The following is a 9,458-nucleotide window of genomic DNA, read 5'->3' on the forward strand; positions in this document are numbered from 1 at the left end:
CGAATAAGAAGTTCCTAGTTAATCCGGGGGAGAAAAGGGAGGACACAAGAGCTCGCTATAAATGAATATTGCGGACCAAACATTCCGGGTGCGATCATACCAGCACTAATGCACCGGATCCCATCAGAACTCAGCAGTTTAGCGTGCTTGGGCGAGAGTAGTACTAGGATGGGTGACCTCCTGGGAAGTCCTCGTGTTGCACCCCTGAAAACATCATTTTTTTTTTCCTTTAAAAATCCATTTACGGCTCAAAAGTTTGTATTTTTTGTTTTAAATCTTTAAAAACACATTTATTTCGTTTTGCTTGAGGGGTTAATACCGTGGTCACTAACAAGCAGCGAATAAGAAGTTCCTAGTTAATCCGGGGGAGAAAAGGGAGGACACAAGCGCTCGCTATAAATGAATATTGCGGACCAAACATTCCGGGTGCGATCATACCAGCACTAATGCACCGGATCCCATCAGAACTCTGCAGTTAAGCGTGCTTGCGCAAGAGTAGTACTAGGATGGGTGACCTCCTGGGAAGTCCTCGTGTTGCACCCCTGAAAACATCATTTTTTTTTTCCTTTAAAAATCCACTTACGGCACAAAAGTTTGTATTTTTTGTTTTAAATCTTTAAAAACTCATTTATTTCGTTTTCCTTGAGGGGTTAATACCGTGGTCACTAACAAGCAGCGAATAAGAAGTTCCTAGTTAATCCGGGGGAGAAAAGGGAGGACACAAGCGCTCGCTATAAATGAATATTGCGGACCAAACATTCCGGGTGCGATCATACCAGCACTAATGCACAGGATCCCATCAGAACTCCGCAGTTAAGCGTGCTTGGGCGAGAGTAGTACTAGGACGGGTGACCTCCTGGGAAGTCCTCGTGTTGCACCCCTGAAAACATCATTTTTTTTTTCCTTTAAAAATCCACTTACGGCACAAAAGTTTGTATTTTTTGTTTTAAGTCTTTAAAAACTCATTTATTTCGTTTTCCTTGAGGGGTTAATACCGTGGTCACTAACAAGCAGCGAATAAGAAGTTCCTAGTTAATCCGGGGGAGAAAAGGGAGGACACACGCGCTCGCTATAAATGAATATTGCGGACCAAACATTCCAGGTGCGATCATACCAGCACTAATGCACCGGATCCCATCAGAACTCCGCAGTTAAGCGTGCTTGGGAGAGAGTATTACAAGGATGGGTGACCTCCTGGGAAGTCATCGTGTTGCATCCCCGAAAACATTATTATTTTTTTTCCTTTAAAAATCCACTTACGGCTCAAAAGTTTGTATTTTTTGTTTTGAATCTTTAAAAACTCATTTATTTCGTTTTCCTTGAGGGGTTAATAACGTGGTCACTAACAAGCAGCGAATAAGAAGTTCCTAGATAATCCGGGGGAGAAAAGGGAGGACACACGCGCTCGCTATAAATGAATATTGCGGACCAAACATTCCAGGTGCGATCATACCAGCACTAATGCACCGGATCCCACCAGAACTCCGTAGTTAAGCGTGCTTGGGCGAGAGTAATACTAGGATGAGTGACCTCTTGGGAAGTCCTCGTGTTGCACCCCTGAAAACATCATTTTTTTTTTCCTTTAAAAATCCACTTACGGCACAAAATTTTGTATTTTTTGTTTTAAGTCTTTAAAAACTCATTTATTTCGTTTTCCTTGAGGGGTTAATACCGTGGTCACTAACAAGCAGCGAATAAGAAGTTCCTAGTTAATCCGGGGGAGAAAAGGGAGGACACAAGCGCTCGCTATAAATGAATATTGCGGACCAAACATTCCGGGTGCGATCATACCAGCACTAATGCACCGGATCCCATCAGAACTCAGCAGTTTAGCGTGCTTGGGCGAGAGTAGTACTAGGATGGGTGACCTCCTGGGAAGTCCTCGTGTTGCACCCCTGAAAACATCATTTTTTTTTTCCTTTAAAAATCCATTTACGGCTCAAAAGTTTGTATTTTTTGTTTTAAATCTTTAAAAACACATTTATTTCGTTTTGCTTGAGGGGTTAATACCGTGGTCACTAACAAGCAGCGAATAAGAAGTTCCTAGTTAATCCGGGGGAGAAAAGGGAGGACACACGCGCTCGCTATAAATGAATATTGCGGACCAAACATTCCGGGTGCGATCATACCAGCACTAATGCACCGGATCCCATCAGAACTCTGCAGTTAAGCGTGCTTGCGCAAGAGTAGTACTAGGATGGGTGACCTCCTGGGAAGTCCTCGTGTTGCACCCCTGAAAACATCATTTTTTTTTTCCTTTAAAAATCCACTTACGGCACAAAAGTTTGTATTTTTTGTTTTAAATCTTTAAAAACTCATTTATTTCGTTTTCCTTGAGGGGTTAATACCGTGGTCACTAACATGCAGCGAATAAGAAGTTCCTAGTTAATCCGGGGGAGAAAAGGGAGGACACAAGCGCTCGCTATAAAAGAATATTGCGGACCAAACATTCCGGGTGCGATCATACCAGCACTAATGCACCGGATCCCATCAGAACTCCGCAGTTAAGCGTGCTTGGGCGAGAGTAGTACTAGGACGGGTGACCTCCTGGGAAGTCCTCGTGTTGCACCCCTGAAAACATCATTTTTTTTTCCTTTAAAAATCCACTTACGGCTCAAAAGTTGGATTTTTTGTTTTAAATCTTTAAAAACTCATTTATTTCGTTTTCCTTGAGGGGTTAATACCGTGGTCACTAACAAGCAGCGAATAAGAAGTTCCTAGTTATTCCGGGGGAGAAAAGGGAGGACACACACGCTCGCTATAAATGAATATTGCGGACCAAAAATTCCGGGTGCGATCATACCCGAACTAATGCACCGGATCCCATCAGAACTCCGCAGTTAAGCGTGCTTGTGCGAGAGTAGTACTAGGATGGGTGACCTCCTGGGAAGTCCTCGTGTTGCACCCCTGAAAACATCATTTTTTTTTTCCTTTAAAAATCCATTTACGGCACAAAAGTTTGTATTTTTTGTTTTAAATCTTTAAAAACTCATTTATTTCGTTTTCCTTGAGGGGTTAATACCGTGGTCACTAACAAGCAGCGAATAAGAAGTTCCTAGTTAATCCGGGGGAGAAAAGGGAGGACACAAGCGCTCGCTATAAATGAATATTGCGGACCAAACATTCCGGGTGCGATCATACCAGCACTAATGCACCGGATCCCATCAGAACTCTGCAGTTAAGCGTGCTTGGGCTAGAGTAGTACTAGGATGGGTGACCTCCTGGGAAGTCCTCGTGTTGCACCCCTGAAAACATCATTTTTTTTTTCCTTTAAAAATCCACTTACGGCACAAAAGTTTGTATTTTTTGTTTTAAATCTTTAAAAACTCATTTATTTCGTTTTCCTTGAGGGGTTAATACCGTGGTCCCTAACAAGCAGCGAATAAGAAGTTCCTAGGTAATCCGGTGGAGAAAAGGGAGGACACACGCGCTCGCTATAAATGAATATTGCGGACCAAACATTCCGGGTGCGATCATACCAGCACTAATGCACCGGATCCCACCAGAACTCCGCAGTTAAGTTAATGGTGCTTGGGAGAGAGTAGTACTAGGATGGGTGACCTCCTGGGAAGTACTCGTGTTGCACCCCTGAAAACATCATTTTTTTTTCCTTTAAAAATCCACTTACGGCTCAAAAGTTTGTATTTTTTGTTTTAAATCTTTAAAAACTCATTTATTTCGTTTTCCTTGAGGGGTTAATACCGTGGTCACTAACAAGCAGCGAATAAGAAGTTCCTAGTTAATCCGGGGGAGAAAAGGGAGGACACACGCGCTCGCTATAAATGAATATTGCGGACCAAACATTCCAGGTGCGATCATACCAGCACTAATGCACCGGATCCCATCAGAACTCCGCAGTTAAGCGTGCTTGGGAGAGAGTATTACAAGGATGGGTGACCTCCTGGGAAGTCATCGTGTTGCATCCCCGAAAACATTATTATTTTTTTTCCTTATAAAATCCACTTACGGCTCAAAAGTTTGTATTTTTTGTTTTAAATCTTTAAAAACTCATTTATTTCGTTTTCCTTGAGGGGTTAATAACGTGGTCACTAACAAGCAGCGAATAAGAAGTTCCTAGATAATCCGGGGGAGAAAAGGGAGGACACACGCGCTCGCTATAAATGAATATTGCGGACCAAACATTCCGGGTGCGATCATACCAGCACTAATGCACCGGATCCCACCAGAACTCCGCAGTTAAGCATTCTTGGGCGAGAGTAGTACTAGGATGGGTGACCTCTTGGGAAGTCCTCGTGTTGCACCCTTGAAAACATCATTATTTTTTTTCCTTTAAAAATCAACTTACGACTCAAAAGTTTGTATTTTTTTTTTAAGGCCTTAAAAACTAATTTATTTCGTTTTCCTTGAGGGGTTAATACCGTGGTCACTAACAAGCAGCGAATAAGAAGTTCCTAGTTAATCCGGGGGAGAAAAGGGAGGACACACGCGCTCGCTATAAATGAATATTGCGGACCAAACATTCCGGGTGCGATCATACCAGCACTAATGCACCGGATCCCATCAGAACTCCGTAGTTAAGCGTGCTTGGGCGAGAGTAATACTAGGATGAGTGACCTCCTGGGAAGTCCTCGTGTTGCACCCCTGAAAACATCATTTTTTTTTTCCTTTAAAAATCCACTTACGGCACAAAAGTTTGTATTTTTTGTTTTAAGTCTTTAAAAACTCATTTATTTCGTTTTCCTTGAGGGGTTAATACCGTGGTCACTAACAAGCAGCGAATAAGAAGTTCCTAGTTAATCCGGGGGAGAAAAGGGAGGACACAAGCGCTCGCTATAAATGAATATTGCGGACCAAACATTCCGGGTGCGATCATACCAGCACTAATGCACCGGATCCCATCAGAACTCAGCAGTTTAGCGTGCTTGGGCGAGAGTAGTACTAGGATGGGTGACCTCCTGGGAAGTACTCGTGTTGCACCCCTGAAAACATCATTTTTTTTTTCCTTTAAAAATCCACTTACGGCTCAAAAGTTTGTATTTTTTGTTTTAAATCTTTAAAAACTCATTTATTTCGTTTTCCTTGAGGGGTTAATACCGTGGTCACTAACAAGCAGCGAATAAGAAGTTCCTAGTTAATCCGGGGGAGAAAAGGGAGGACACACGCGCTCGCTATAAATGAATATTGCGGACCAAACATTCCGGGTGCGATCATACCAGCACTAATGCACCGGATCCCATCAGAACTCCGTAGTTAAGCGTGCTTGGGCGAGAGTAATACTAGGATGAGTGACCTCCTGGGAAGTCCTCGTGTTGCACCCCTGAAAACATCATTTTTTTTTTTCCTTTAAAAATCCACTTACGGCACAAAAGTTTGTATTTTTTGTTTTAAGTCTTTAAAAACTCATTTATTTCGTTTTCCTTGAGGGGTTAATACCGTGGTCACTAACAAGCAGCGAATAAGAAGTTCCTAGTTAATCCGTGGGAGAAAAGGGAGGACACAAGCGCTCGCTATAAATGAATATTGCGGACCAAACATTCCGGGTGCGATCATACCAGCACTAATGCACCGGATCCCATCAGAACTCAGCAGTTTAGCGTGCTTGGGCGAGAGTAGTACTAGGATGGGTGACCTCCTGGGAAGTCCTCGTGTTGCACCCCGGAAAACATCATTTTTTTTTCCCTTTAAAAATCCATTTACGGCTCAAAAGTTTGTATTTTTTGTTTTAAATCTTTAAAAACTCATTTATTTCGTTTTCCTTGAGGGGTTAATACCGTGGTCCCTAACAAGCAGCGAATAAGAAGTTCCTAGTTAATCCGGGGGAGAAAAGGGAGGACACACGCGCTCGCTATAAATGAATATTGCGGACCAAACTTTCCGGGTGCGATCATACCAGCACTAATGCACCGGATCCCATCAGAACTCCGCAGTTAAGCGTGCTTGGGAGAGAGTAGTACTAGGATGGGTGACCTCCTGGGAAGTCCTCGTGTTGCACCCCTGAAAACATCATTTTTTTTTTCCTTTAAAAATCCACTTACGGCACAAAAGTTTGTATTTTTTGTTTTAAATCTTTAAAAACTCATTTATTTCGTTTTCCTTGAGGGGTTAATACCGTGGTCACTAACAAGCAGCGAATAAGAAGTTCCTAGTTAATCCGGGGGAGAAAAGGGAGGACACAAGCGCTCCATATAAATGAATATTGCGGACCAAACATTCCGGGTGCGATCATACAGCACTAATGCACCGGATCCCATCAGAACTCCGCAGTTAAGCGTGCTTGGGCGAGAGTAGTACTAGGACGGGTGACCTCCTGGGAAGTCCTCGTGTTGCACCCCTGAAAACATCATTTTTTTTTTCCTTTAAAAATCCACTTACGGCTCAAAAGTTGGATTTTTTGTTTTAAATCTTTAAAAACTCATTTATTTCGTTTTCCTTGAGGGGTTAATACCGTGGTCACTAACAAGCAGCAAATAAGAAGTGCCTAGTTATTCCGGGGGAGAAAAGGGAGGACACACGCGCTCGCTATAAATGAATATTGCGAACCAAAAATTCCGGGTGCGATCATACCCGAACTAATGCACCGGATCTCATCAGAACTCCGCAGTTAAGCGTGCTTGTGCGAGAGTAGTACTAGGATGGGTGACCTCCTGGGAAGTCCTCGTGTTGCACCCCAGAAAACATAACTTTTTTTTTTCCTTTAAAAATCCACTTACGGCTCAAAAGTTTGTATTTTTTGTTTTAAATCTTTAAAAACTCATTTATTTCGTTTTCCTTGAGGGGTTAATACCGTGGTCCCTAACAAGCAGCGAATAAGAAGTTCCTAGGTAATCCGGTGGAGAAAAGGGAGGACACACGCGCTCGCTATAAATGAATATTGCGGACCAAACATTCCGGGTGCGATCATACCAGCACTAATGCACCGGATCCCACCAGAACTCCGCAGTTAAGTTAAGGGTGCTTGGGAGAGAGTAGTACTAGGATGGGTGACCTCCTGCGAAGTACTCGTGTTGCACTCCTGAAAACATCATTTTTTTTTCCTTTAAAAATCCACTTACGGCTCAAAAGTTTGTATTTTTTGTTTTAAATCTTTAAAAACTCATTTATTTCGTTTTACTTGAGCGGTTAATACCGTTGTCACTAACAAGCAGCGAATAAGAAGTTCCTAGTTAATCCGGGGGAGAAAAGGGAGGACACACGCGCTCGCTATAAATGAATATTGCGGACCAAACATTCCGGGAGCGATCATACCAGCACTAATGCACCGGATCCCATCAGAACTCCGCAGTTAAGCGAGCTTTGGCGAGAGTAGTACTAGGATGGGTGACCTCCTGGGAAGTCCTCGTGTTGCACCCCTGAAAACATCATTTTTTTTTTCCTTTAAAAATCCATTTACGGCACAAAAGTTTGTATTTTTTGTTTTAAATCTTTAAAAACTCATTTATTTCGTTTTCCTTGAGGGGTTAATACCGTGGTCACTAACAAGCAGCGAATAAGAAGTTCCTAGTTAATCCGGGGGAGAAAAGGGAGGACACAAGCGCTCGCTATAAATGAATATTGCGGACCAAACATTCCGGGTGCGATCATACCAGCACTAATGCACCGGATCCCATCAGAACTCTGCAGTTAAGCGTGCTTGGGCTAGAGTAGTACTAGGATGGGTGACCTCCTGGGAAGTCCTCGTGTTGCACCCCTGAAAACATCATTTTTTTTTTCCTTTAAAAATCCACTTACGGCACAAAAGTTTGTATTTTTTGTTTTAAATCTTTAAAAACTCATTTATTTCGTTTTCCTTGAGGGGTTAATACCGTGGTCCCTAACAAGCAGCGAATAAGAAGTTCCTAGGTAATCCGGTGGAGAAAAGGGAGGACACACGCGCTCGCTATAAATGAATATTGCAGACCAAACATTCCGGGTGCGATCATACCAGCACTAATGCACCGGATCCCACCAGAACTCCGCAGTTAAGTTAATGGTGCTTGGGAGAGAGTAGTACTAGGATGGGTGACCTCCTGGGAAGTACTCGTGTTGCACCCCTGAAAACATCATTTTTTTTTCCTTTAAAAATCCACTTACGGCTCAAAAGTTTGTATTTTTTGTTTTAAATCTTTAAAAACTCATTTATTTCGTTTTCCTTGAGGGGTTAATACCGTGGTCACTAACAAGCAGCGAATAAGAAGTTCCTAGTTAATCCGGGGGAGAAAAGGGAGGACACACGCGCTCGCTATAAATGAATATTGCGGACCAAACATTCCAGGTGCGATCATACCAGCACTAATGCACCGGATCCCATCAGAACTCCGCAGTTAAGCGTGCTTGGGAGAGAGTATTACAAGGATGGGTGACCTCCTGGGAAGTCATCGTGTTGCATCCCCGAAAACATTATTATTATTTTTCCTTTAAAAATCCACTTACGGCTCAAAAGTTTGTATTTTTTGTTTTAAATCTTTAAAAACTCATTTATTTCGTTTTCCTTGAGGGGTTAATAACGTGGTCACTAACAAGCAGCGAATAAGAAGTTCCTAGATAATCCGGGGGAGAAAAGGGAGGACACACGCGCTCGCTATAAATGAATATTGCGGACCAAACATTCCGGGTGCGATCATACCAGCACTAATGCACCGGATCCCACCAGAACTCCGTAGTTAAGCGTGCTTGGGCGAGAGTAATAATAGGATGAGTGACCTCTTGGGAAGTCCTCGTGTTGCACCCCTGAAAACATCATTTTTTTTTTCCTTTAAAAATCCACTTACGGCACAAAATTTTGTATTTTTTGTTTTAAGTCTTTAAAAACTCATTTATTTCGTTTTCCTTGAGGGGTTAATACCGTGGTCACTAACAAGCAGCGAATAAGAAGTTCCTAGTTAATCCGGGGGAGAAAAGGGAGGACACAAGCGCTCGCTATAAATGAATATTGCGGACCAAACATTCCGGGTGCGATCATACCAGCACTAATGCACCGGATCCCATCAGAACTCAGCAGTTTAGCGTGCTTGGGCGAGAGTAGTACTAGGATGGGTGACCTCCTGGGAAGTCCTCGTGTTGCACCCCGGAAAACATCATTTTTTTTTCCCTTTAAAAATCCATTTACGGCTCAAAAGTTTGTATTTTTTGTTTTAAATCTTTAAAAACTCATTTATTTCGTTTTCCTTGAGGGGTTAATACCGTGGTCCCTAACAAGCAGCGAATAAGAAGTTCCTAGTTAATCCGGGGGGGAAAAGGGAGGACACACGCGCTCGCTATAAATGAATATTGCGGACCAAACTTTCCGGGTGCGATCATACCAGCACTAATGCACCGGATCCCATCAGAACTCCGCAGTTAAGCGTGCTTGGGAGAGAGTAGTACTAGGATGGGTGACCTCCTGGGAAGTCCTCGTGTTGCACCCCTGAAAACATCATTTTTTTTTTCCTTTAAAAATCCACTTACGGCACAAAAGTTTGTATTTTTTGTTTTAAATCTTTAAAAACTCATTTATTTCGTTTTCCTTGAGGGGTTAATAC

The 9,458-nt window shown here is 42.7% G+C and overlaps 28 non-coding genes across 28 annotated transcripts; all 28 read left to right on the top strand.

Annotated features, from left to right (window-relative positions):
* Positions 1–86: 86 nt before the first annotated feature.
* Positions 87–205, top strand: LOC133827096 (5S ribosomal RNA). Its single transcript, XR_009889796.1, has one exon. It is a non-coding gene; the product is annotated as a 5S ribosomal RNA (ribosomal RNA).
* A 219-nt stretch (positions 206–424) lies between these two features.
* LOC133827254 (5S ribosomal RNA) lies at positions 425–543 on the top strand. Its single transcript, XR_009889950.1, has one exon. It is a non-coding gene; the product is annotated as a 5S ribosomal RNA (ribosomal RNA).
* Positions 544–762: 219 nt separating this feature from the next.
* LOC133826869 (5S ribosomal RNA) lies at positions 763–881 on the top strand. Its single transcript, XR_009889576.1, has one exon. It is a non-coding gene; the product is annotated as a 5S ribosomal RNA (ribosomal RNA).
* Positions 882–1,100: 219 nt separating this feature from the next.
* Positions 1,101–1,219, top strand: LOC133827539 (5S ribosomal RNA). Its single transcript, XR_009890228.1, has one exon. It is a non-coding gene; the product is annotated as a 5S ribosomal RNA (ribosomal RNA).
* A 220-nt stretch (positions 1,220–1,439) lies between these two features.
* Positions 1,440–1,558, top strand: LOC133827408 (5S ribosomal RNA). Its single transcript, XR_009890101.1, has one exon. It is a non-coding gene; the product is annotated as a 5S ribosomal RNA (ribosomal RNA).
* Positions 1,559–1,777: 219 nt separating this feature from the next.
* LOC133827097 (5S ribosomal RNA) lies at positions 1,778–1,896 on the top strand. The gene has a single exon (XR_009889797.1). It is a non-coding gene; the product is annotated as a 5S ribosomal RNA (ribosomal RNA).
* Positions 1,897–2,115: 219 nt separating this feature from the next.
* Positions 2,116–2,234, top strand: LOC133827256 (5S ribosomal RNA). Its single transcript, XR_009889952.1, has one exon. It is a non-coding gene; the product is annotated as a 5S ribosomal RNA (ribosomal RNA).
* Positions 2,235–2,453: 219 nt separating this feature from the next.
* LOC133826403 (5S ribosomal RNA) lies at positions 2,454–2,572 on the top strand. The gene has a single exon (XR_009889125.1). It is a non-coding gene; the product is annotated as a 5S ribosomal RNA (ribosomal RNA).
* A 217-nt stretch (positions 2,573–2,789) lies between these two features.
* LOC133827201 (5S ribosomal RNA) lies at positions 2,790–2,908 on the top strand. The gene has a single exon (XR_009889898.1). It is a non-coding gene; the product is annotated as a 5S ribosomal RNA (ribosomal RNA).
* A 219-nt stretch (positions 2,909–3,127) lies between these two features.
* LOC133826853 (5S ribosomal RNA) lies at positions 3,128–3,246 on the top strand. Its single transcript, XR_009889559.1, has one exon. It is a non-coding gene; the product is annotated as a 5S ribosomal RNA (ribosomal RNA).
* Positions 3,247–3,465: 219 nt separating this feature from the next.
* On the top strand, positions 3,466–3,589 carry LOC133827466 (5S ribosomal RNA). The gene has a single exon (XR_009890156.1). It is a non-coding gene; the product is annotated as a 5S ribosomal RNA (ribosomal RNA).
* A 218-nt stretch (positions 3,590–3,807) lies between these two features.
* Positions 3,808–3,926, top strand: LOC133827540 (5S ribosomal RNA). The gene has a single exon (XR_009890230.1). It is a non-coding gene; the product is annotated as a 5S ribosomal RNA (ribosomal RNA).
* A 220-nt stretch (positions 3,927–4,146) lies between these two features.
* LOC133827298 (5S ribosomal RNA) lies at positions 4,147–4,265 on the top strand. Its single transcript, XR_009889993.1, has one exon. It is a non-coding gene; the product is annotated as a 5S ribosomal RNA (ribosomal RNA).
* Positions 4,266–4,484: 219 nt separating this feature from the next.
* On the top strand, positions 4,485–4,603 carry LOC133827005 (5S ribosomal RNA). Its single transcript, XR_009889709.1, has one exon. It is a non-coding gene; the product is annotated as a 5S ribosomal RNA (ribosomal RNA).
* A 219-nt stretch (positions 4,604–4,822) lies between these two features.
* Positions 4,823–4,941, top strand: LOC133827220 (5S ribosomal RNA). The gene has a single exon (XR_009889916.1). It is a non-coding gene; the product is annotated as a 5S ribosomal RNA (ribosomal RNA).
* Positions 4,942–5,160: 219 nt separating this feature from the next.
* Positions 5,161–5,279, top strand: LOC133827006 (5S ribosomal RNA). The gene has a single exon (XR_009889710.1). It is a non-coding gene; the product is annotated as a 5S ribosomal RNA (ribosomal RNA).
* Positions 5,280–5,499: 220 nt separating this feature from the next.
* Positions 5,500–5,618, top strand: LOC133827098 (5S ribosomal RNA). The gene has a single exon (XR_009889798.1). It is a non-coding gene; the product is annotated as a 5S ribosomal RNA (ribosomal RNA).
* A 219-nt stretch (positions 5,619–5,837) lies between these two features.
* Positions 5,838–5,956, top strand: LOC133826742 (5S ribosomal RNA). The gene has a single exon (XR_009889454.1). It is a non-coding gene; the product is annotated as a 5S ribosomal RNA (ribosomal RNA).
* A 219-nt stretch (positions 5,957–6,175) lies between these two features.
* On the top strand, positions 6,176–6,293 carry LOC133827283 (5S ribosomal RNA). Its single transcript, XR_009889978.1, has one exon. It is a non-coding gene; the product is annotated as a 5S ribosomal RNA (ribosomal RNA).
* Positions 6,294–6,511: 218 nt separating this feature from the next.
* On the top strand, positions 6,512–6,630 carry LOC133827288 (5S ribosomal RNA). Its single transcript, XR_009889983.1, has one exon. It is a non-coding gene; the product is annotated as a 5S ribosomal RNA (ribosomal RNA).
* A 220-nt stretch (positions 6,631–6,850) lies between these two features.
* On the top strand, positions 6,851–6,974 carry LOC133827508 (5S ribosomal RNA). The gene has a single exon (XR_009890198.1). It is a non-coding gene; the product is annotated as a 5S ribosomal RNA (ribosomal RNA).
* A 218-nt stretch (positions 6,975–7,192) lies between these two features.
* On the top strand, positions 7,193–7,311 carry LOC133827226 (5S ribosomal RNA). Its single transcript, XR_009889922.1, has one exon. It is a non-coding gene; the product is annotated as a 5S ribosomal RNA (ribosomal RNA).
* A 219-nt stretch (positions 7,312–7,530) lies between these two features.
* Positions 7,531–7,649, top strand: LOC133826854 (5S ribosomal RNA). Its single transcript, XR_009889560.1, has one exon. It is a non-coding gene; the product is annotated as a 5S ribosomal RNA (ribosomal RNA).
* Positions 7,650–7,868: 219 nt separating this feature from the next.
* LOC133827467 (5S ribosomal RNA) lies at positions 7,869–7,992 on the top strand. Its single transcript, XR_009890157.1, has one exon. It is a non-coding gene; the product is annotated as a 5S ribosomal RNA (ribosomal RNA).
* Positions 7,993–8,210: 218 nt separating this feature from the next.
* Positions 8,211–8,329, top strand: LOC133827541 (5S ribosomal RNA). Its single transcript, XR_009890231.1, has one exon. It is a non-coding gene; the product is annotated as a 5S ribosomal RNA (ribosomal RNA).
* Positions 8,330–8,549: 220 nt separating this feature from the next.
* LOC133827451 (5S ribosomal RNA) lies at positions 8,550–8,668 on the top strand. The gene has a single exon (XR_009890141.1). It is a non-coding gene; the product is annotated as a 5S ribosomal RNA (ribosomal RNA).
* Positions 8,669–8,887: 219 nt separating this feature from the next.
* LOC133827099 (5S ribosomal RNA) lies at positions 8,888–9,006 on the top strand. The gene has a single exon (XR_009889799.1). It is a non-coding gene; the product is annotated as a 5S ribosomal RNA (ribosomal RNA).
* Positions 9,007–9,225: 219 nt separating this feature from the next.
* On the top strand, positions 9,226–9,344 carry LOC133826744 (5S ribosomal RNA). Its single transcript, XR_009889456.1, has one exon. It is a non-coding gene; the product is annotated as a 5S ribosomal RNA (ribosomal RNA).
* The last annotated feature ends 114 nt before the right edge of the window (positions 9,345–9,458 follow it).

The sequence above is a fragment of the Humulus lupulus genome, chromosome 3 (genome assembly GCF_963169125.1).
Source record: "Humulus lupulus chromosome 3, drHumLupu1.1, whole genome shotgun sequence".
NCBI classification, from domain to species: domain Eukaryota; kingdom Viridiplantae; phylum Streptophyta; class Magnoliopsida; order Rosales; family Cannabaceae; genus Humulus; species Humulus lupulus.